The following is a 22,628-nucleotide window of genomic DNA, read 5'->3' as shown; positions in this document are numbered from 1 at the left end:
AGTATTAGTGACATCAACTGTGCCAGAAGTGGTCCATCTACTTACCTATGGCAAGAGAACGGAACAACAGCTTATGGAGGACAATTTTATGGGAATTCCCCAAAGACCGAGTATTCCCAAATATGGGACATCAGCATCGTCTTAACGTTGTTAAAGAACTGGGCTCCAGCCACAGCGCTGTCATTACAGGTTTTGACATTTTTCAAAACTATGATGCTGATGGCTTAGGTCACGGCACTAAGGACTCAGTCCCTACCAAATTAAGGCTGGATAACTAGACCAGTTCACCTGGCAACTTACACTTCTATATTCAGGAATTAGGGAACAAAACAGACAGGGGTCAGCGGGCCTTAACATAACCTTTTTAGAGCCTACCCTACAGATGATTGACTGTTGTGAGACATCTACAAATATACATGGAACAAACCAAGACCATCAGTGGCACAGAAGAGGAACTTTTCATCAACTACAGATAGCCTCATTAAAGAATAACAGGCCAGGCCAGCTAAATGGCTAACATAGTATTGACCAAAGTTGGTGTAAACACTAACTGGGTTAAAATAGTAAGATTAAACGAGAATTTACCAGTTTGAAGTTTGATCTGTATTTTATGAGGAGTTACGATGAGGGATTACGTGAAGAACCCGCTTACAACGCATGCGTGTCATTCTTCAAAGCAGCGGTGTGAGGTCACAGGAACCTATAATGATCTAACATAGTAAGATTATCAAAGATATACCAGTTTGTGATATGATCATAAGAGGGTGGGAGCGGAGGGCTAGTAATCCCTCATCGTAACTCCTCATAAAATACAGATCAAACTTCAAACTGGTAAGTTCTCGTTTAATCTTACTATTTTACTTCGGAGTCACGTGAGTGACTTCGTGAAGATTTCAAAGCTCTGTGACCTCATGCCGTGGAACGAGTCCATGCTTCACAACTGCCTTGGGTATTGGGAGAGAGCATCATTAGTAAGTTTAAAACACACTTATACAAAAAGTTGTGTGGTATAACGAAAAATATATAAAATTTTTTACATGGAGAATCATAGCCTTGTAACCTTTCTGGCAAATTATATTGTTGAACGTAAAATGGTTTCTGAATACAATGATGGTTCCAAAAATAACTGGTTTATTATAAAACTTTGGAAAAAACCTTTTGGATGACCATCCTGCCATTCCGAGGATTTGGTCTGTGGGTACCTCTAGAATTTTTGCTGCGGATGTTGCTGCAGCCCTGGTGGAATGAGAGTTAAAAAAACATTAGTGTCTATCCCTGCCAACTTTAGGACACATTTGAGCCACCTTGATATAGTTTGGGTCGTGACCCTTTCATGCGGTTTCTTGTAAGAGATAAAACAACGCCATTCTCTGACCTCGAATGCTCTTAGTATATTCTATGTATTGTTGGATGTGTCTTGCTATACACAGTCGTTCGTCATATGGGTATACCATAAATTCAAACACTTGACCCGATGAACCTGGTCTGTTTTCTTTTATTAAATCCTGTATGACAAACACCAGTTTCTCGGGTGAGATGATCAAGGAGTCCAGGCTCAGTTTGCTTAATGGCTGGACTCGTTGTGCGGTAAATAACACCATGAGCATAACCATCTTCATGGTCCTTTACTGAAGTGACAATGCTGCTATGGGCTACCAGCTCGTCAGCATGTGTAGAACAACACCCACTTCCCAGATTTCGGAGTACCTGGTTTTCCTACCAGGGGGTGCGTTCCCACCGTGTGCCGCTCCCTTCCTTGTGATAGGTAATTGGAGAGTGCACTTCTGGCACTATTGATGGCACTGTAGCTCCATCGATTATCATAATGGAGGCTTGTTAAAATTCCAATACGGCCAGAATGTTCTTGGCCTTTTGGTCGAGGTTGTTGTCCAAGCAGTATATGCCCCATTTCTTGATGTGTCCAAGGTACTGCTTCCGTGTTGACAGTCTTAGTGCAGATGAGATGAGATTCATCGTCCTGTCTGACAGCCCCATGCCGTGTAGTGGGTCTTTTAGACTCTACAAATCAATAAATCCATAGTCTTATGGCATGGATGACTGCCCCAGTCACTAGATGAATTAATAAATTTGGCTATGTTCATGAGGGAACATGGTTCTAACACCATCCCCTGTATGACCGAATACCATGATTTAGTAGGCCAGTCGGGTACTCTGAGAATTGCAGATGCCGCGTCTAGTTGAATTTTCCCTAGAACCCCATTGATGGGGCAGAACGGGGGAAATACATCACCCTATGGCTTTGTTTACATAACAATGCCAAGCTGGTTTTAGAATTTTAGTAAATAATATTGGGGCTGATGTTTGCCCCTCTTTTAAGTCAATGCCTGCCATATAGAAAAAACCCAGCTGACACCAAGTCTTTATCAGTAATAAGAGTATCCATCTTAAAATGAATATCTTGAACGAATGTGTTTAGGGCTGAAAAAATCAATGATAATCCTGCAACCCCACTCTATTTTATTTTTAATAAATATGTTTGATACAAATTCTAATGTTCCATGAAAAGAAAAGTATGCTCAATCACACCTTTTGTGTACAATTTTTGTAGCACCATGTGGGTTTTTAGATTGTTTGGTTTATGTAAGTACAAAATGCCATTCTGGTGTATGTTGTACTGGGGTTATTGGGATGAGTAAATCCTATCAGATAACCCTGAATACTGCTGAGATTATATGAATCTGTAGTGATTATATACCATACATAACTGTAGTGTTGCAACCTCCCCTCCCCCACCATCGTAGGTCCCTTTTTAACAGAAGAAACCACACCCACCTACCTCCATGGTTACCGGTGATTGTGTTATTTCCTTGGTTTTTTGAAAAGGAGGTTCTGGTTTGATATCTCTTGTTCGGGGTTGTGTGGGAGGTTGAGGCTTCCGCATCTTCCAGGGTGGCCGCCCTGGCCATACCCTAAAAAAGGATCCTGCGGGTTATATTGATTTCTGGCACTGCCACTGGTATGAGCCACATTTTTTATGGCCTTGCCTGTGGCTGGTATCGTGCTCCAAAATAGGCCCTTGCGCTGGCCTTGATGAGCCCCAGTGTCTTGGCTTCGTTCACACACGATTCTTTGTTTGCAAATGGTAGCATTTTAGGGTCCCAGTGCTGGCTGAATGGCAGCCTTCCACATGTAGTTCCGGTCATATTGAATATTACTAAACAGAGCTAGTGCGTCTTGATGGTCTTTGGTTACCTACGTTTAGTCCAGGTGCGGGTGTATGCTTATGATGCCTTCCGTCAATCCCTTTAAGGTTCTCTGGATCTTGAGGTCCTGGTTCCTGATGTTCGTCCCCATATGCTGCCAAATGCATTGGTTTACGCTGGGCACCTGTAATGCCTCACCGTTGCCAGGTGGCAGATGTCTGGCCAGTCTCTGTAAATATTTCTTGTTGGCGTTTGTGGCCAGACATATAGTAATACTATTGCCATCCTGGATCCAAGTCTACCCATGTTTGACTTGGTTAAAGTAATCAGCCACCATGTCCAGCAGAGTCCCTGCTGTGTTAGGGTAGGGTCATGGGACGTTATTTTACCAGGCTCTGGCCCATCAGGGTCCTGCCTACTCTTTTTATAGAGTTAGAGATCTCTAGGGTCCCGCACGGGGTACCCATGTGGGGCTTACCTCCTGCCCACTTGTCTTTTGTTCTGCGGACCCCTCTTGCAGGTCAGCCCAGAACTGACCCGCAGTGCTCCCCTCTGATGGGGTAGAAGCACTGTGCAGCCCTCAAAAAAGGTACTGCTGTGGGTTTATCACGTTGGAGGAAGGCTCCATACACCACTTCTTCCTCCTCCAGCGCTCTCGGCGCTGGTCGCCGGCGGTTATGCAAAGTCGGACCCTTCTGAGTCCACTACCTTGTTTGATTTGTGTCTAGCCTTACCGCTCGGCCGCATGGCTCTGGCCGGTGCAGGCCCGACATTGGGCACAGCTGATCCCACTACGGTTGATTCAAGTGCCGCTGGCTGCTGCTGGCTGCCCGCTGCTCCACAGTCCTCCTTCTCCAGCTTTGTCCTTCCTTCCGTGGAGTGGATATGGCCGGTGTGGAGGACATCTGGCACAGCTGATTCCACCTAGTCCTTTTCTTTAACCCGGCTCCAACGCTCTCAGCGCTCCTGGCTGCTCGTTTATCTCAGACCGCTGGGACCGACCCCAGTACTCACGGTACTGGTCCCTCGCGGTCGTTTCAGCCGGTCAACCCCACTCTAATGCCCTCAGTTCTGGGGACTCCTGCTTATATGGTCCTTAGATAAGGGACGTATCAGATTTAAAACTGATAATAAACAGCTACTATAGTTGATCTTAGCCAAAAGGCCAAGAAGCGATCACTCTAACTAAAAAACCCGCTGGGACCGACCCCGGTACTCACATTACTGGTCCCTCACGGTGGATTGCAGCCAGTCAACTGCACTGCAATGTCCTTGGCCTCGGCGCTGGCCGGTAGCGCTGCTTCAAGCCAGACTCGCTTCCAAAGCGAGACTGGCATACTGCCCCAGAAATGAATTTGCCCCCTGTTGCGGGAGCGAAGTCGGGCACATGTGTTTTCCCCTCCGGGAGTTGAAGTGCCTTTGCTGCTCCTGCCGTTGTCGGCTGCCGCTGCCGCTGCTGGCTGCCGTTGCTGTTCTCCTGCCGGCTGCCTGCACTCCGCGGTCTTTCTGCAGCTTACATGGACCCGGTCCATGTCTGCACCTAAAGGGTAAGTGGAAGGAAACGCAGAGTCTCTTACCTGCTGTTCCCGACTTTTAATTTTTTCCCCCTGGTGAACGTCGTTCCCTGCGTGTCGGGTTCGAGCCGCTCGGACCGACCCCGGTGTTTACGGGGCTGGTCCTTCTGTTCCTAAGGACCCGCTAATTTAAAAAAATGCCAGAGCCCTAATACAACCCACTGTTTTGTGGGTTGTTGGCTCTGTTTTTCCCTCCACCCCGTATGGGGTGAAGTTGGCACTCGCTCCCGTTATGGGAGACAGTGGTGCCGACTTCCGTTGCTGGCTGACTGCTGCTGTAGAAACGGCAGCTCGTCAGCCTTCCTGGAAAGAATAAGAAAAGGTAAGGAATTTTCTTACCTGTTCCACAGCCCCAGGCCCATGTAGCGTCGGTCTTTGGGCTGTGTCGGCACCGGAGTGCTCCCTTGTTGGTATTTTCTTCCCGGAGCTGAAGTCGCACGAACTCCCGCTAAGGGAGACTGTCGTGCCACCGGCCGTTGCTGGCTGCCTGCTGTCCTTGTCGGCGCTTGCAGACTTCTCCCCCGCCAGCTTCCAACAGCCTTCTGTAGAAAAAAGGTAAGTAAAGAACGATGTTCACTTACCTTACTGTTGCAGGTTCGAAAACCCCGCCGTTTGGGAGGAACATCCTTCCTCCCGACAATGACGAGTTGCAATGCGTTAGCGTAATGACACGCATGCGTTGTAAGCGGGTTCTTCACGAAGTCACTCACGTGACTCCGAAGTAAAATCTCACTCCACCAGGCTGCAGCAACGTCGGCAGCATTTAAATTGGAGGTTTCCTATGGATAAAATCTTCAGGACTGCAGGATGGCCATCGGAAAGAACATTCTAAAGATTATAACAAACCAGTAATGGAAACTGGAATTTTTTCAGAAACATTGTTAAGTTTCTATACCATAATTTACCCCAAAAAACAGGGGCTATCAATTATTATTAACTTTATGGATATTTATATATATATCATATTGATGTTTAATATGTTATCACTATTCTCCCCAAAACCAAGGCAGACGTGATGATGGACTCGTTCCACGGCTTGAATCACAGAGCTTTGAAATCTTCATGGAGTCCCTCACGTGACTCCGAAGTAAAATAGTAAGATTAAACGAGAACTTACCAGTTCGAAGTTTGATCTGTATTTTATGAGGAGTAACGTTGAGGGAATACATGCCCTCCGCTCCCACCCTTGATCATAAACACGACTGGTATCTTTTCTCTAATCTTACTATGCTTAAGTCATTACAGGTATCTGTGATTCACTCCGCTGCTTTGAAGAATGACACGCAAGCGTACTAGCGGGCTCTTCATGTATTCCCTCAACGTTACTCCTCATAAAATACAGATCAAACTTCGAACTGGTAAGTTCTCGTTTAATCTTACTATTCTTGATTACTACAGGTGTCATGAGATATGGGGAGAAGGCAGGAGAATGGGGTTAGGAGGGAGAGATAGATCAGCCATCATTTCAGACACTCCTGGGATGTACGGACTCGCTCTCTTCACATATCTCTCCGGCGTCAGCGGTGAGCCTGCACAATATAGCTATAGGAATAACAAATGCTTGTAACATTTAGCTGGGATGAAAACGCGTTGTGGGAAATTTGCTGGGACAATCTTTGGGCGCAGCGCGCAGCCCAATGAACCATGCTCACAAATCCCGCAGGGTTTAACGCTTGGTTTGTGCGGGGATTTGGGCATTGTGTCAATAACAGTGGCGCAGCGGTAGAGTTCCTGCCTTTTACAGCCGGGTTTGATCCTGACCACCGGTGCTGTCTGTACGGAGTCCATAAGGTTTGTAGGTTAATTGGCCTCTGTAAATATCCCTCGTGTGTAGGATAGAACTTTATATGGAAGATCGCAGGTCAGTGCGGACACGGTGGGCCGAAGGGCCTGTTTCCAGGCTGTATCTCTAGACTAAACTAAACACAATGACATCGAAGATGGACAAGAATGTTGGAGAAACTACCTTCCACAAACTCATGGCACCGAGTTATCAGATGACACTATAGTGGGTGGAATTGTAGATATCGAAGATGATTATCGAAAATGACAGCAGGATCTTGATCAGCTGGGCAAGTGAGCAGAAGCATGGTTGATGCTTCATTCAGATAAGTGTGAGGTGTTGCATTTTAGGAGGTCAAACCGTAGCAGGACCTTCACAGTGAACGGTAGGACCCTTGGGAGTGTTGTAGAGCAGAGATATCTAGGAGTACAGATACACTGTTCCCTGAAAGTGGCGTCTCGGGTTGATGAGATGCTAAGGGAGGTTTTTGGTAGATTGGCCTTCATCAGTCAAGGTATTGAGCATGGAAGTTTGCATGTTATGTTACTGTTCTACAAGACGTTGGCGAGGCTGCATTTGGAGTAACACGTTCAGATTTGGTCACACTGCTATAGGAATGGTGTCTTAAGTTGAGAAGGGTGCAGGGAAGATTTGGGAGGAGTTTGTCAGGACTTGAGGGCCTGAGCTCAAGTGAAAAGTTGGGCAAGCTAGGACTTAATTCCATAGAGCGCAGACAGCTGAGGGATGACTTAAAACCACCTCCATCGTGCCAGTGCCAAAACACTCCACTGCGGCAAGCCTCAACGACTTCCGCCCCATCATCACCAAGTGCTTCGAGAGGCTGGTCCTGGCACACCTCAAAAGCTGCCTACCCCCCACACTGGATCCCTATCAGTTTGCCTGCTGCAAGAACAGGAGTACGGAGGATGCTATCTCTACGGCACTTCACTCCGCCCTCTCCAGCCTCGACAACAGAGACACTTACGTAAGAATGCTGTTCATCGATTACAGCTCAGCATTCAACACCATTATACCATCAAAACTGATCACCAAACTCGGTAACCCGGGCATCGACCCCTCCCTCTGCAACTGGATACTGGACTTTCTAACCAACAGACCCCAGTCTGTGAGGTTAGACAAGCACACCTCTTTAACCCTCACCCTGAACACCGGCGTTCCTCAGGGCTGTGTGCTGAGCCCCCTCCTCTACTCCCTCTTCACCTATGACTGCACACCTGTACATGGTACTAACACCATCATCAAGTATGCAGATGATACAACGGTGATTGGCCTCATCAGCAACAACGATGAGCTGGCCTGCAGGGAGGAGGTCCAGCACTTAGCAGCATGGTGCACTGACAACAACCTGGCCCTTAACTCCAAGAAGACCAAGGAGCTCATTGTAGACTTCAGAAAGTCCAGAGGCGGCACGCACACCCCCATCCACATTAACGGGACGGAGGTGGAACGTGTTTCTAGCTTCAGGTTCCTGGGAGTCAACATCTCCGATGACCTCTCTTGGACCCACAATACCTCTACTCTGATCAAGAAGGCTCATCAGCGTCTCTTCTTCCTGAGGAGACTGAAGAAGGTCCATCTGTCTCCTCAGATCCTGGTGAACTTCTACCGCTGCACCATCGAGAGCATCCTTACCAACTGCATCACAGTATGGTATGGCAACTGCTCTGTCTCCGACCGGAAGGCATTGCAGAGGGTGGTGAAAATTGCCCAACGCATCACCGGTTCCTCGCTCCCCTCCATTGAGTCTGTCCAAAGCAAGCGCTGTCTGCGGAGGGCGCTCAGCATCGCCAAGGACTGCTCTCACCCCAACCATGGACTGTTTACCCTCCGACCATCCGGGAGGCGCTACAGGTCTCTCCGTTGCCGAACCAGTAGGTCGAGGAACAGCTTCTTTCCAGCGGCTGTCACTCTACTCAACAACGTACCTCGGTGACTGCCAATCACCACCCCCCTCCCCCACTTATTATTATTTATTCAAATCGTTTGCTATGTCGCTCTTCAAGGGAGATGCTAAATGCATTTCGTTGTCTCTGTACTGTACAATGACAATTAAAATTGAATCTGAATCTGAATCTGATTTTTATAGAGGTGTATAAAATCATGAGAGGGTGAGTGCATAGTCTTTTGCTTGGAATAGATGAATGGAGAACCAGATAATATAGGTTTAGGTGAGATGAGAATGAATTAATAGGGACCTGAGGGTAACTTTTTCAAACAAGGAATGGTGGGTGTAAGAAACGAGCTGCCAAAGGAGGTAAAATGTTCAAGAAGGAACTGCAGATGCTGGAAAATCGAAGGTAGACAAAAGTGCTGGAGAAACTCAGCGGGTGAGGCAGCATCTATGGAGCGAAGGAAATAGGCAACGTTTTATTTTCGGGCCGAAACCCTTCTTCAGGCTGATCATGCCAAAGGAGGTATGTGTATAAAGACATTTAGACGGGTACATGGATAGGAAAGGTTTAGAGGGATATGGGCCAAACATGGGCAATTGGAACTAGCTTAGATGGGGCATGTTGGTCGGCCTGGACTGGGCGGGCCGAAGGGCCTGTTTCCATGCTGTATCTTTCAATCCATCGGTGAGCCATAGAACATATAGTTCCCGCGTTAAACCGAGTAGAGAGTATGGAGAAAAGGAATAGGTGGCGTTTCGGGTCGAAATTCTCCTGACTAGCGTGAAACACCAGCGTGGAGACAAGCCCTACGGCCTGATGAGTCTGAACTGAGCCATCTTCATTCAGAGTTCTGAGTTCCTCCACAACTTTGTGTTTAGAATGTGTGCCATCTCTCCTCCAAACCGATTTCTCCGTCCCTCCCCCACCCCTAGTCGGCCTGATAGGAGCTCATAAGGGATAGGAGCGGAATTAGGCCATTCGGCCCATCAAGTCTACTCCACCGTTCAATCATGGCTGATCTATCTCTCCCTCCTATCCCCATTCTGCTGCCTTCATAGCCCCTAACACCTGTACGAATCCTGCTAGTTTAACTCTTCATATCCCTTGATTATCACCTCTCCACAGCCAACACTGGGCCATTGTGAGCTCCACCTTTCCTGAGCCATCATTGCCGGTATGTTCTGTATCTTTTCATATCTCTAGTTTCCCTCTCTCCCCCCGACTCGCAGTCTGAAGAAGGGTCTGGACATTCCAGTTCTGCAGCATTGTCTGAGCTGCAGAACTGGAATAGATAACTGGAATATCTGAAGAAGGGTCTCGACCCGAAACGTCACCCATTCCTTCTCTCCAGAGATGCTGCCTGTCCCGCTGAGTTACTCCAGCATTTTGTGCCCTTCTCCAGAGATGCTGCCTGTCCCGCTAAGTTACTGCAGCATTTTGTGTCGATCTTCGGTATAAACCAGCATCTGCAGTTCCTTCCTACACATAGAGGGTTTACTCCAAATTAGGCACAAAATGCACCCGTTGAGTTTCTCCAGCATTTTTGTGCCCTTGTACAGGTACATTGATTGGAATTTGCTGGCCTTACCTTGCACTAAACGGTATTCCCTTATCATGTATCTATACACTGTAAATGGCTTGATAGAAATCATGTATTGTCTTTCTGTTGACTGGTTAGCACGCAACAAAAGCTTTTCACTGTACCTCGGTACACGTGACAATAATCTAAACTGAACCTAGGCCAGGGTCAGAAGGATATGGGCCAAATTGTGCCTAGTGTGTGTGGGATACTGTTAATGTGCGGGGATTGCTGGTTGGAGCGGATTCAGTGGGCCGAAGGGCCTGTTTCCGCGCTGCATATCTAAACTAAACTGAGAAATATATATACACTAGCCGTTCTTAATAATGGGAATGTAACTGTTTACTTGGAAATATTTATTTCAGTCACGATAATTAATGAATTGTTTAAAGACACTTTATTGTCACGTGTGGGATTGGGAAAGGGGGAGATGCAGCGAGACCTGGGTGTCATGGTACACCAGTCATTGAAGGTAGGCATGCAGGTGCAGCAGGCAGTAAAGAAAGCGAATGGTATGTTAGCTTTCATTGCAAAAGGATTTGAGTATAGGAGCAGAGACGTTCTACTGCAGTTGTACAGGGTCTTGGTGAGACCACACCTGGAGTATTGCATACAGGTTTGGTCTCCAAATCTGAGGAAGGACATTATTGCCATAGAGGGAGTGCAGAGACGGTTCACCAGACTGATTCCTGGGATGTCAGGACTGTCTTATGAAGAAAGACTGGATAGACTTGGTTTATACTCTCTAGAATTTAGAAGATTGAGAGGGGATCTTATAGAAACTTACAAAATTCTTAAGGGGTTTGGACAGGCTAGATGCAGGAAGATTGTTCCCGATGTTAGGGAAGTCCAGGACAAGGGGTCACAGCTTAAGGATAAAGGGGAAATCCTTTAAAACCGAGATGAGAAGAACTTTTTTCACACAGAGAGTGGTGAATCTCTGGAACTCTCTGCCACAGAGGGTAGTTGAGGCCAGTTCATTGGCTATATTTAAGAGGGAGTTAGTTGTGGCTAAGGGGATCAGGGGGTATGGAGAGAAGGCAGGTACGGGATACTGAGTTGGATGATCAGCCGTGATCATATTGAATGGCGGTGCAGGCTCGAAGGGCCGAATGGCCTACTCCTGCACCTAATTTCTATGTTTCTATGTGTGACAAGCCACAAATTCTAAGTTTTGCATAGAAGGTATGCAAAGGGTCGACAAATAAAGGGCATCAACAAAGTTACAAAGTTTCGCTCGCCCGGATCCTCCATTGTCCCTCCCTCCCCCCCCCCCCCCCCCCCCCCCCCCCCCCCCCCCCCCCCCCCGCACTAGGTCTACCTTTGATCTCTCCCCCCCCCCCCCCCACTTCCCCTCATGGTGGTTGTCCTTGAATGTAACATAGAAAATAGTTGCAGGAGTAGGCCATTCGGCCCTTTGAGCCAGCACCACCATTCAATATTATCAAGGCTGATCATCCAATATCGGGACCCCGTTCCTGCTTTCTCCCCCTATCCATTGATTCCATTAACCCTAAGAGGTAAATCTAACTTTCTCTTGAATACATGTGAATAGAATTGAGTACTTCCTCCTCATAGGAATATATTGGAACAAGAATCATAGAGCCATGGGGTGATACAGTGTGGAAACAGGCCCTGCGGCCCAACTTGCCCACACCGGCCAATATGTCCCAGCTACACTAGTCCCACCTGCCTGTGTTTGGCCCATATCGCTCCAAACCTGTCCAATCCATGTACCTGTCCATTGTACCTACCATGTAACTACCTCCACTGGCAGCTCGTTGCATATACCCACCACCCTTTATGTGAAAAAGTTACACCTCAGTTTCCTATTCAATCTTTTCCCTTTCACCTTGAACCCATTGTCCTCATCTTTAAGACGATATTGGAATGACAGTCATGTGTGAAATGTCTGACCTTTTCCTTGTTCCACAGGGTCAGAGAAGAAACACATACCTGTCGCAGCCAACATTCGATACGTCAGCCTTGTCCTTATCTCATCCCTCATCCGCATGTGCCGGCACCTCCCTAGCTGACGACCTGAACTCCTTCTACGCTCGTTTCGAGAGGGGCAACACCACTCCAGGTCTGCCGACTATCGACAATACTGACAGCGGGCTGGCTACTGAAGCTGAAGGGAGGAATGTCAAGAGTCAAGAGAGTCAAGAGTCAATTTAATTGTCATTTGGACCCCTGGAGGTCCAAACGAAATGCCGTTTCTGCAGCCATACATTACACACAAATAGACCCCAGACACAACATAATTACATTTTACATAAACATCCATCACATAGCTGTGATGGAAGGCCAAAAAAAACTTATCTCTCCACTGTACTCTCCCCCCCCCCGATGTCAGAGTCAAAGTCAAAGCCCCCGGCTGGCGATGGCGATTGTCCCGCGGCCATGGAAGCCACGCCGGGTGGTGCGAGGTCGCACACCGGGTCTTGGTGTTGGAGCCCCCGGTGTGCGCTCGCAAAGTCCCGCGGCCATTCCAGCCGCGCGGGGCGGTGTAGTGAGGCCCCGCTCCAGGAGCTCTTCAACCCCGCAACACGGGCGGGAGAATTCGCCGTTGCAGGAGCCCCGAAAAGCGGTCTCCCTCCAGGGATCCGCGGGCTCCCGGTGCCGCCGTCCGCAGACCTGCAGTGGCAGCCTCCGACCCAGCAGCGGCATCGGCAGCAGCAGCAGCAGCAGCAGCAGCAGCAGCAGCAGCACTCCTCCACCGCTCCAACCGCTCCGGACTCGGCCAGCCCCGCGACGGCGACAGTGAGTAGCACCAGAGTCCCCGGCTTCTTCCTGTTGGAGGCCGCTCCTCGTTCTCGCTGTCCGAGCACGACGTGAGGAGGACACTGACACGGGTGAACACGAGAAAAGCTGCAGGCCCCGATGGCATCTCGGGGCGAGTACTCAAGTCCTGTGCTACGCAGCTAGCTCCAATGCTCACTACAATATTCAACCTCTCCCTGGACAAGTCCGTGGTCCCTGCCTGCTTCAAAAAATCCATCATTGTGCCGGTACCAAAAAATGCCTCCCCAGCCTGCCTGAATGACTACCGTCCGGTGGCCCTTACCTCGGTAGTCATGAAATGCTTTGAGAGGCTGGTGAAGAATCACATCTGCGCCTTCCTCCCTCGGAACATGGACCCGTTGCAGTTTGCATACCGTCCGAACAGGTCCACGGACGATGCGGTCTCTCAGGTCTTGCACACCACTCTCTCCCATCTGGACAGCCAGAAGGGGGGCTACGTGAGGATGCTGTTCATAGACTACAGTTCAGCCTTCAACACGATAGTCCCCACCAGACTGGCCGGGAAGCTACGGGAATTGGGGCTCAACACCTCCCTGTGTGCCTGGGTCCTGGACTTTCTCACCGCCAGGCCCCAGGTAGTCAAGATGGGAGGGAATACATCGAAGTCCCTCACCCTGAGCACAGGATCGCCCCAGGGTTGCGTCCTCAGCCCCCTATTGTACTCCCTGTACACACATGACTGTGTGGCTAGGTTCAGCTCCAATTCAATAATTAAGTTTGCTGATGACACTGTGGTGGTGGGCCTGATCTCAGACAATGATGAGAAGGCCTACCGGGAGGAGGTGGCTGATCTAGCACTCTGGTGCCATGAGAACAGCCTCCTCTTGAACATCAAAAAAACGAAGGAGCTGATCATGGACTTTAGGAGGGCACATCATCCGAGGACATACACTCCATTGAGTATAAATGGGGATCCTGTGGATAGGGTGAACTGTTTTAAATATCTGGGAGTCCACATCTCTGAGGATATGACATGGTCATCACACGCCTCAGCACTGGTGAGTAAGGCAAGGCAGCGCCTTTACCACCTCAGGCAATTGAGGAAATTCAGAGTGTCTCCGAGGATCCTCCAGTGCTTCTACGCAGCGGGGGTGGAAAGCATCTTGTCCGGGAACATTACCATCTGGTTTGGGAATTGCTCTGCCAAGGACAAGAAGGCTCTGCAGAGAGTAGTGTGTTCGGCCGAACGCACTATGGGAACTTCACTCACCCCACTGCAGGAACTATACAACAGGAGGTGCAACTCCAGAGCAAACAAAATCATGAGAGACCTCTTCCACCCCTGCAACGGACTGTTCCAGCCGCTACGGTCAGGCAAACGCCTCCGTTGCCATGCAGTGAGAACGGAGAGGTTGAGAAGGAGTTTCTTCCCAGAGGCAATTCGGACTGTAAACGCCCATCTCACCAGGGACTAACTCTACAGAACGTTTTTTCCTTCTATTATTTATTATGTAAAAGAATATGTGTGTTATGATTGTGTTTAAAATTTGTTTGGTTGTTTTGTTGTTTTTTGCACAAAAGTCCGCGAGCATTGCCACTTTCATTTCACTGCACATCTCGTATGTGTATGTGACAAATAAACTTGACTTGACTTGACTTGATCTTGTTCCTGTGTGGTTTCACTGTGGGAATGCACAGAGGTAAGCTGTGGCATCACGATTCAGCCAAGCCTCACTACTCTACGGAAGAAATTGAGCTCAACTCATTGGAACTGACAGGAAGGAATCCAAGAGCAATAGGGATCATTAAATAAAAACAGGGAAGACGGTTGTTTTCAATTACTGAAGAGCCCATCGGGGGCAAAGGGAGAGAGCAGTCTGTACTGTTTGAGAAGACTCCGCTCCTTCAAGGTCTGCAATAAGATGCTGCAGATGTTCTATCCATTGGTGGTGGCCACCCTCTTCGCTGCTGTGTGCTGGGGCAGCAGGGCTAAGGCCGTGGATGCCACAGGATCAACAAGCTCATCAGGAAGGCTGGCTCCATCCTGGGGGCAGAGTTGGATTCACGGGAGGTTGGTCTTGGAGGGGAGGATGCTCCTCAAACTGGAGAGCATCTTGCACAATACAGGTCACTCCATCCGTGACACACTGGTCAACCTGAGGAGCACCTTCAGCAACAGACTGGTGGCCATCAAACCCCCCCACCCCCAATCTTTACACATCCCCAATCCTTTCCACTCATCACTATAAATTCATGTTTCAAACCTTGTGTTTCATGATTGTTGGCAGACCAATTTCCCTCCTGGGATGAATACATTTCTATCGTATCGTATTAGAAGATAATGAGGACACTGCTGTATATATTGGAGCTAGGAAATATCACCAGATATTTATCGTGGTCCAGCCACATCGAAGCTATGGCCAAGAAACCACACCAGTCAATATCACCAACAACTTCTCCTGGACCACCCATATTGAAGCAATGACCAAGAAGACACACCTTCCTTAGAAGGCTGAGGAAGTTCGTCATGTCCCCAGCAACTCTCACCAGCTTCTGCAGATGCGCTGTAGAACGTGTTTCATCGGGATGCATCGGGGTTTGGGAACAGCTCCATCCAAGACTGTGGGAAATTGCAGAGTGTGGGCACCGCCCAGACCATCGCACAAACCAACCTCCCTTCCACTGACTCCATCTACACCTCACGCTGCCTCGGCAAGGCCAGCAGCATCACCAAGGACCAGTCTCCCCCCAGTCTTCTCCCCTCTTCAAGCGGATAAGAAGTACAGAAGTTTAAAAACACACACCTCCAGATTCAGGGACAGTTTCTTCCCAGCTGTTACAAGGGAACTGAGTAGTCGTCTGATCAGCTGGAGTGCAGTCATGACCACCCATCTACCTCATTGGAGAACTTTGAACTAATCCAACTGTATTGGACATATCCTGCGCTAAATGTTATTCCATTTATCCTGTATCTGTACACTTTGGAACATGGACATGATTGTAATCATGTATAGTATTTTTTCTGACTGGATAGTCTGGTGATATTTCTGAAGAAAAGTCTGAAGAAGGGTTTTGGCCTGAAACGTCGCCTATTTCCTTCGCTCCATAGTTGCTGCTGCACCCGCTGAGTTTCTCCAGCATTTTTTGTGTACCATGTAAAAGTATCCTTGTTTAAACTGGGTTGGGTCAACCTTTGGTCCTGGGTCAATCTCACCCTCTGCCCCCCTCAGTAATGCTGCAGAAATTCACAGACATTGTGTGGGACAGTCAGATCCCTACCGCTGAGATTGGGTCAATGGAGCCTCAGAACCTCCTTTCACCCCCATCTAGTGGTCAACATGTGAGTTGCACGTCATGGAGTCATAGAGTGATACAGTGTGGAAACAAGCTCTTTGGCCCAACTTGCCCACACCAGCCAACATGTCCCAGCTACACTGGTCCCACCTGCCTGCATTTGGTCCATATCCCTCCAAACCTATCCTTTCCACGTACCTGTCCAACTGTTTCTTAAACGTTGGGATAGTCCCAGACTCAACTACCTCCTCTGGCAGCTTGTTCCACGTTTAACCCTTTGTGTGAAAAAATTACCCTTCCGATTCCTATTATGGGGTGGCTAGGCAGAGAAATTCTCCCTAAATGCCCTGGTAGGGGCAGCACCTTAACATACCCAGAGTGTGCAGGTGGCAATGAGGTGACACGGTGGCGCAGCGGTAGAGTTGCTGCCTCACAGCGCCAGAGACCTAGGTTCGATCCTGACCACGGGTGCTGCCTGTACGGAGTTTGCACGCTCCCCTTGGGACCTATGTTAGTCCTTGCTGTCTCCTCCCCTTCCTCAGCCCCCCTGCTGTCTCCTCCCATCCCCCAGCCTTCTGGCTACTCCTCCTTTTCCCTTTCTTGTCCCCACCCACCCCCGCCCCCAATCAGTCTGAAGAAGGGTTTCGGCCCGAAACGTTGCCTATTTCCTTCGCTCCATAGATGCTGCTGCACCCGCTGAGTTTCTCCAGCTTTTTTGTGTAACCCCTTGGGACCTATGTGGCTTTTCTCCGGGTGCTCCGGTTTCCTCCCTCCAAAGACGTGCAGGTTCGTAGGTTAATTGGCTTAGGTAAAATTATAAATTGTCCCTAGTGTGTGTGTAGGAGAGTGTGAGTGTGCGGGGGTCGCTGGTCGGCACGGACTCGATGTGCCAAAGGGCCTGTTTCCGCACTGTATCTCTAAACTAAACTGAATGAAACTGAATGAGAGCAGGCTCCAGATGTGATTGTCTAGTCCCATTTAGGAAAAGTGTTTTTGGGCAGTCAGTGTTTTCATATCGACCGTCGCAGACCTGGAACACGACACCGTGTCATACGGGATCTGCCAACCTTTACCTCATTTACCAAACATCTAAAAACATGGTTACTGGAAAATCAATACTGCACTCATAATCTACCTTGAAATTATTCACCGCTCTCTGGTCTGTCATAAGCAGCATTGTTTGTCAGTTTGTTTATTGTACTCTTTATTGTTATTTTTCTTATTTTATTGTTATATATATTTTTTGATTTTCTTATTGATTAATTGTGTTGTGATGTGTTTAACTTGTTTATTTAGGACTAAAGATGGATTTTAGCTACTGGCTATAATCTTGTATATTTACAGTACATGTATATTTGTATTAATGTGCACTGTCCCAGTTTAAATTTAAAATATATATATATATATATATATATATATATATATAAAAAATATCCACTGACTTTATCTCCGCAGCCCTTCGTGGCAATGTGTCCCCCAGACCTTAAGGAGAAGATCATTGCAAGATAACGCTATGGACCGCAAACACGCCACGTTTCCGGTACTGCTTCATCAATCCCCCTCAAACATCCCCTTCAGAAAAGAAGCTCCTCTGGCAGTCTGAAGAAGGGTCTCGACTCGAAGCGTCACCCATTCCAGAAATGCTGCCTGTACTGCCGAGTTACTTCAGCACTTTGAGTATGTCCTCTGGACAAAGGCAGTAATTCAGCACAATGCATGTTTACTACAAGTCACAGCAATTTTATTGCATCTTTAAAAAAATTAGTTGTTTTCCTGACCACCGACCCAATTTATAGGCAATGAAAGAAAGTGAAAATATAACTGCAATATCCTGTGCCCAAAAAAACCCAAACTAAAGCATAATGCCTTTGTGCGCTACCGACATAGCGTGCTGGACACTCGCTGAGGATTCACGGCAACTTCAACACGAAGCTTTATTCACTCTTCACCGAACTTGCTACTTGCTACTGTCGCTGAATAGCAATGGGCTATTCAGCGACATAAGAGTGGTTGCGTTGATCACAACTTATTCATTTGTTGTCTATCTCTTTTTACGTATTCCACTCGATAAAGGTTGTTCACGGGTGAGTCACCAGATACACGAATTGTGTGCACTAGCGTACAATAAAAAGTAGGCGTCGGAGATTTATCTGACACTACTTGAAGCGGACTCTCGCACGACTATGTCAAACACCACGAGTAGTTCAGCCGACCCGTAACATCACAGAAAATATTAACAGATTGCCACGTTCAGGTTGATAATGGGATATGGGACGAGCTTGTTGTGGCAAGTTCACAAAAACATTTTAAATTAATCTGGTCAAACAATTTCATTGGAATAGTTTAGAAGAATATGCGAAGTTAGCACTTGCAAAAGATGCAACAAAGAATTTTCCGCATGAAAAGTAACTCGATTTTTTACGTTTCGATAGACAGTGCTGGAGGTACCCTGCTCCTCAAACAACAAATGCCTGAATGGGCAGATGACGTTTCACGTCCAGATCTTTCTATATATGAAACCGTTGTCCATCCATAACTTTACATAAATGCTGCCTGAGCCGTTCAGTTCCTCCAAAACGTCATTTATTTTTAAACATTTCTCCATCTGTAATATCTCGCGTTTGGTTTTGCGTTCCATGAGGCCTGATCCGAAGATGTTTCCTTCAATTCATGGTTATTTTGGTCATGGCGTGAGTTCGCTCAAAGATCTTTACTTGCACACAAGAGAGATACGTATTAGATTAAACAAGAGCAAGTTAAATATAGCTTCTAGGGTTAACGGAATCAAGTAATATGGGGAGAAAGCAAGAACGGGGTTGATCAGCCATTATCCTATTGAATGGCGGTGTTTGGTCGAAGGGTCGAAATCCCTACTCTTGCACATATTTCCCATGTGTTTATGTTAGGCTTGAGCTCACACAGTGGCTAACATTATACAGAGTGAAAGGAACAAGAAACATAGCCGCTCAGAGCGCGGGACAAAGTCGTGAACAGAGGAGTGGCTTCGATCTTCGACACAAACACACACACGCACGCACACACACACACACACTCACACACACACACGCACACACACACACACACGCACATCGCGAAAATCAATACTGCACTCATAATCTACCTTGAAATTATTCACCGCTCTCTGGTGTGTCATAAGCAGCATTGTTTGTCAGTTTGTTTATTGTACTCTTTATTGTTATTTTTCTTATTTTATCGTTATATATATTTTTTGATTTTCTTATTGATTAATTGTGTTGTGATGTGTTTACCTTGTTTATTTAGGACTAAAGATGGATTTTAGCTACTGGCTATAATCTTGCATATTTACAGTACATGTATATTTGTATTAATATGAACTGTCCCAGTTTAAATTTAAAAAAAATATATATATATATATATAAAAAATATCCACTGACTTTATCTCCGCAGCCCTTCGTGGCAATGTGTTCCCCAGCTCTTAAGGAGAAGATCATTGCAAGATAACGCTATGGACCGCAAACACGCCACGTTTCCGGTACTGCTTCATCAATCCCCCTCAAACATCCCCTTCAGAAAAGAAGCTCCTCTGGCAGTCTGAAGAAGGGTCTCGACTCGAAGCGTCACCCATTCCAGAAATGCTGCCTGTACTGCCGAGTTACTTCAGCACTTTGAGTATGTCCTCTGGACAAAGGCAGTAATTCAGCACAATGCATGTTTACTACAAGTCACAGCAATTTTATTGCATCTTAAAAAAAATTAGTTGTTTTCCTGACCACCGACCCAATTTATAGGCAATGAAAGAAAGTGAAAATATAACTGCAATATCCTGTGCCCAAAAAAAACCCAAACTAAAGCATAATGCCTTTGTGCGCTACCGACATAGCGTGCTGGACACTCGCTGAGGATTCACGGCAACTTCAACACGAAGCTTTATTCACTCTTCACCGAACTTGCTACTTGCTACTGTCGCTGAATAGCAATGGGCTATTCAGCGACATAAGAGTGGTTGCGTTGATCACAACTTATTCATTTGTTGTCTATCTCTTTTTACGTATTCCACTCGATAAAGGTTGTTCACGGGTGAGTCACCAGATACACGAATTGTGTGCACTAGCGTAGAATAAAAAGTAGGCGTCGGAGATTTATCTGACACTACTTGAAGCGGACTCTCGCACGACTATGTCAAACACCACGAGTAGTTCAGCCGACCCGGAACATCACAGAAAATATTAACAGATTGCCACGTTCAGGTTGATAATGGGATATGGGACGAGCTTGTTGTGGCAAGTTCACAAAAACATTTTAAATTAATCTGGTCAAACAATTGCATTGGAATAGTTTAGAAGAATATGCGAAGTTAGCACTTGCAAAAGATGCAACAAAGAATTTTCCGCATGAAAAGTAACTCGGTTTTTTACGTTTCGATAGACAGTGCTGGAGGTACCCTGCTCCTCAAACAACAAATGCCTGAATGGGCAGATGACGTTTCACGTCCAGATCTTTCTATATATGAAACCGTTGTCCATCCATAACTTTACATAAATGCTGCCTGAGCCGTTCAGTTCCTCCAAAACGTCATTTATTTTTAAACATTTCTCCATCTGTAATATCTCGCGTTTGGTTTTGCGTTCCATGAGGCCTGATCCGAAGATGTTTCCTTCAATTCATGGTTATTTTGGTCATGGCGTGAGTTCGCTCAAAGATCTTTACTTGCACACAAGAGAGATGCGTATTAGATTAAACAAGAGCAAGTTAAATATAGCTTCTAGGGTTAACGGAATCAAGTAATATGGGGAGAAAGCAAGAACGGGGTTGATCAGCCATTATCCTATTGAATGGCGGTGTTTGGTCGAAGGGTCGAAATCCCTACTCTTGCACATATTTCCCATGTGTTTATGTTAGGCTTGAGGCTTGAGCTCACACAGTGGCTAACATTATACAGAGTGAAAGGAACAAGAAACATAGCCGCTCAGAGCGCGGGACAAAGTCGTGACCAGGGGAGTGTCTTCGACCTTCGACACAAACACACACACACACACACACACACACACTCACACACACACACACACCGCGAAGGTGGGGGCCATGGAGAGCGGAGTAGCGCTCTCTGCGCGCTGAAGATGAAGGTAAACGGCTGCCAGAGAGTACAGTAAGTTCTTTAGGGAGCGCGCGAGGGGGGGGGGGGGGAGAGGAGAGAGAAGGGGAGAGGAGAGAGAAGGGGGGAGACAGGAAGAGAAGGGGAGGATAAGGGGAGAGAAGGGGGAGAAGGGGAGAGAGGGGGGAGACGGGGAGAGAAGGGAGGATAAGGGGAGAGAAGGGGGGAGAAGGGGAGAGAAGGGGGGAGACGGGGAGAGAAGGGGAGATAAGGGGAGAGAAGGGGGGAGACGGGGAGAGAAGGGGAGAGGGAGAGAAAGCGGGGAAGGAGTGGAGACCGTTTTAAGAATGTATAATAAGGATAGCGGGCATTTTACCTACCGGTGGGTAAAACTCTAGGTCGTGAAACTCAAATGAGTCAATCAAAACGGCCGGTCAGCGAAGGAGATTGCCTACGGCTGCCTTCGACTGCCTGTAAGTAAATAGCGACCCACTCCACTGCCCTTCGACCATACGGCGACCTATTTTTAGTCGAGGCCGGCTTTAATCATAATGAAAAAAACCCAGCAACCTAGATGAAGCCTCGACCACGCGGAAACCACTTCGACCATTAGGGTGAGTGACCACAACCTCCTGTGATCCCGTGGCGACCTTGCAGCGAGATTGCAGGAGATTGTGGAGATTTGTTCATCTCTGATCAATATAGTCCACTCATCAGAGCGTTGTACGTCCCAGGTATGTCTTCGCAACTTTCTCCGCTTCCGTGAAATTACATTAACCGCCTTTGTCTCTCCTCAAAAGTGAATGTCAGTTCCAACAAAATTTTGCTGAATCTACCCTGCACCCTTTCCGCAGCCACCACGTTATCCTATACAATGCTGGACACAGAACTCAGGTTGAGGTCTGACTAATCTATATTACTAAAACTCTGTTCTTGACCGGTTTTGGCTTTCTGTGCTGCGGTTTCCGAGAGTACGCCGCCACCTACTCCCGTCATTTTTGGCCACCCCGCCTCACAGCCCCCCCCCCCCCCCCCCCCCTCCGTCGCATGTGTGCCGAGGATTTTTCCTGTCGATGAAAATTGACAGAGATATTAATGTTTTTACAACATTCCCCATTCTCTCTGCTGCCCCCGATGGAGGGAGAGGGAGGGAATATAAAACCAGGTGTGGTGTGCCTCAATCAGTCTCTGCAAGTGGTGTGCCTCAATCATAGCTTTGAATGACACTGACAAATGTCTACAGCACTGTGAGTACCCTTAATTTGGTTTGAAAATGAAAATATGGTTAGAGGTAAAAAAGCACTGCCTGCAAATGGTTGTTTGTGTTTGGGTTGAAGTAAAAAGGCACTCTCTCCCCCCCCCCCCCCCCCCCCCCCCCCCTCTCCTTCTCCTCTCCCCCTCCCTCTCCTCCCCCCCCCCCTCCCTCTCCCCCCCCCCCCCCTCCTCTCCTCCTCCCTCTCCTCTCCCCCTCCTCTCTCCTCCCTCCTCTCCCCCTCTCCTCT

General features: G+C 47.6%; 1 pseudogene; it reads right to left on the bottom strand.

Moving 5' to 3' along the window:
• Positions 1 to 4,237: 4,237 nt before the first annotated feature.
• On the bottom strand, positions 4,238 to 4,341 carry LOC129715644 (U2 spliceosomal RNA; annotated as a pseudogene).
• Between the last annotated feature and the right edge of the window lie 18,287 nt (positions 4,342 to 22,628).

The sequence above is a fragment of the Leucoraja erinacea genome, unplaced genomic scaffold, assembly GCF_028641065.1.
Source record: "Leucoraja erinacea ecotype New England unplaced genomic scaffold, Leri_hhj_1 Leri_128S, whole genome shotgun sequence".
Taxonomy (NCBI): domain Eukaryota; kingdom Metazoa; phylum Chordata; class Chondrichthyes; order Rajiformes; family Rajidae; genus Leucoraja; species Leucoraja erinaceus.
Note: the sequence above shows the minus strand (reverse complement) of the source record. Positions and strands in the feature narration are given on the sequence as shown.